Source organism: Schistocerca gregaria, unplaced genomic scaffold (genome assembly GCF_023897955.1).
Source record: "Schistocerca gregaria isolate iqSchGreg1 unplaced genomic scaffold, iqSchGreg1.2 ptg001518l, whole genome shotgun sequence".
NCBI lineage: Eukaryota > Metazoa > Arthropoda > Insecta > Orthoptera > Acrididae > Schistocerca > Schistocerca gregaria.
Genome location: NW_026062804.1, coordinates 25,001 through 27,839, shown reverse-complemented (window position 1 = coordinate 27,839; position 2,839 = coordinate 25,001). Strand labels below are relative to the sequence as shown.

At 55.7% G+C, this 2,839-nt stretch overlaps 1 pseudogene; it reads right to left on the bottom strand.

The window, feature by feature from the left end:
* Window positions 1–700: 700 nt before the first annotated feature.
* The window catches only part of LOC126332806 (large subunit ribosomal RNA), a 2,985-nt pseudogene continuing 846 nt past the window's right edge, over window positions 701–2,839 (bottom strand).

Below are 2,839 nucleotides of genomic sequence, written 5' to 3'. Positions count from 1 at the left end.
TGCCGCTTACTTACTGTGACGGTCTCTTCCACAGTTTCTCAGCAACAACTCCAGCGTCCAGTAGTGTAGTTCGATTGACGTTGAGCACTTGTTTAATACATCAGTAGGCAATCCCATTATCTATGCCACGGAAGTACATACCATGATGGGAATATTTTATTTTACTCCGTTTCTATTTGAGCAAATAGAATCAACTTCACTGTACCACTTTTGGCAGCGTATTGCAGCGCCGACTAACTTTTTTAGCGCAACGGAGGTATTTTACATACTTAAAGCATTGTGTGAACACCTACACGATTTGCGCGTTACAGCTGGAAATACGCTATTCACAAAAACTGCCGTCGCATAAAAACGACTGGCCGTATTACAATAAAATTTACACAGAAGGCGTAAAGTGTATAGGCGCTGCTGTGAGAAAAATTTCTCCTCGATCGCTGTAGAATTGTCTAGTTAAACGAAGAGTATGTGGTACCGCAGTCGCGTGGTCAGCGCTACAGGCGTAGCGGCAAGCACAGGCAGGGACCGTTTCCCGACGCGGCAAAAACCGTTTTCACTAAACTTGCTGTAACTATTTAACTACTACGCGTATGACATTCAAATTCACACACCTTAACTACGAACACTCACAGATGCACTATGCCAAATCTCAATACGATCGCAGCACTCTTTCCCGGGAAAGCCGACTACGACGCGGGAGCCGACAACGCGCGCGTGCGTCCACTGCGAGGGACAGCGGGACAGCGGGAATCTCGTTAATCCATTCATGCGCGTCACTAATTAGATGACGAGGCATTTGGCTACCTTAAGAGAGTCATAGTTACTCCCGCCGTTTACCCGCGCTTGCTTGAATTTCTTCACGTTGACATTCAGAGCACTGGGCAGAAATCACATTGCGTCAACACCCGCTAGGGCCATCGCAATGCTTTGTTTTAATTAGACAGTCGGATTCCCCCAGTCCGTGCCAGTTCTGAGTTGATCGTTGAATGGCGGCCGAAGAGAATCCGCGCACCCGCGCGCCCCCGGAGGAGCACGCTAAGGCGGACGCGGCCTCGCAGCAAGGAAGATCCGTGGGAGGCCAAGGCACGGGACCGAGCTCGGATCCTGCACGCAGGTTGAAGCACCGGGGCGCGAACGCCGCGCAGGCGCGCGCATCCTGCACCGCCGGCCAGCACGAGGCCAACCAACGGCGAGAGCAGACCACGCCCGCGCTAAACGCCCGCACTTACCGGCACCCCTACGGCACTCACCTCGCCCAGGCCCGGCACGTTAGCGCTGACCCACTTCCCGACCAAGCCCGACACGCCCCGATCCTCAGAGCCAATCCTTATCCCGAAGTTACGGATCCAATTTGCCGACTTCCCTTACCTACATTATTCTATCGACTAGAGGCTCTTCACCTTGGAGACCTGCTGCGGATATGGGTACGAACCGGCGCGACACCTCCACGTGGCCCTCTCCCGGATTTTCAAGGTCCGAGGGGAAGATCGGGACACCGCCGCAACTGCGGTGCTCTTCGCGTTCCAAACCCTATCTCCCTGCTAGAGGATTCCAGGGAACTCGAACGCTCATGCAGAAAAGAAAACTCTTCCCCGATCTCCCGACGGCGTCTCCGGGTCCTTTTGGGTTACCCCGACGAGCATCTCTAAAAGAGGGGCCCGACTTGTATCGGTTCCGCTGCCGGGTTCCGGAATAGGAACCGGATTCCCTTTCGCCCAACGGGGGCCAGCACAAAGTGCATCATGCTATGACGGCCCCCATCAACATCGGATTTCTCCTAGGGCTTAGGATCGACTGACTCGTGTGCAACGGCTGTTCACACGAAACCCTTCTCCGCGTCAGCCCTCCAGGGCCTCGCTGGAGTATTTGCTACTACCACCAAGATCTGCACCGACGGCGGCTCCAGGCAGGCTCACGCCCAGACCCTTCTGCGCCCACCGCCGCGACCCTCCTACTCGTCAGGGCTTCGCGGCCGGCCGCGAGGACCGGCCATGACTGCCAGACTGACGGCCGAGTATAGGCACGACGCTTCAGCGCCATCCATTTTCAGGGCTAGTTGCTTCGGCAGGTGAGTTGTTACACACTCCTTAGCGGATTCCGACTTCCATGGCCACCGTCCTGCTGTCTTAAGCAACCAACGCCTTTCATGGTTTCCCATGAGCGTCGATTCGGGCGCCTTAACTCGGCGTTTGGTTCATCCCACAGCGCCAGTTCTGCTTACCAAAAGTGGCCCACTTGGCACTCCGATCCGAGTCGTTTGCTCGCGGCTTCAGCATATCAAGCAAGCCGGAGATCTCACCCATTTAAAGTTTGAGAATAGGTTGAGGTCGTTTCGGCCCCAAGGCCTCTAATCATTCGCTTTACCGGATGAGACTCGTACGAGCACCAGCTATCCTGAGGGAAACTTCGGAGGGAACCAGCTACTAGATGGTTCGATTAGTCTTTCGCCCCTATACCCAGCTCCGACGATCGATTTGCACGTCAGAATCGCTACGGACCTCCATCAGGGTTTCCCCTGACTTCGTCCTGGCCAGGCATAGTTCACCATCTTTCGGGTCCCAACGTGTACGCTCTAGGTGCGCCTCACCTCGCAATGAGGACGAGACGCCCCGGGAGTGCGGAGGCCGCCGCCCCGTGAAGGGCGGGGAAGCCCCATCCTCCCTCGGCCCGCGCAAGGCGAGACCTTCACTTTCATTACGCCTTTAGGTTTCGTACAGCCCAATGACTCGCGCACATGTTAGACTCCTTGGTCCGTGTTTCAAGACGGGTCGTGAAATTGTCCAAAGCTGAAGCGCCGCTGACGGGAGCGATTATTCCGCCCGAGAGCATCCCGAGCCAACAG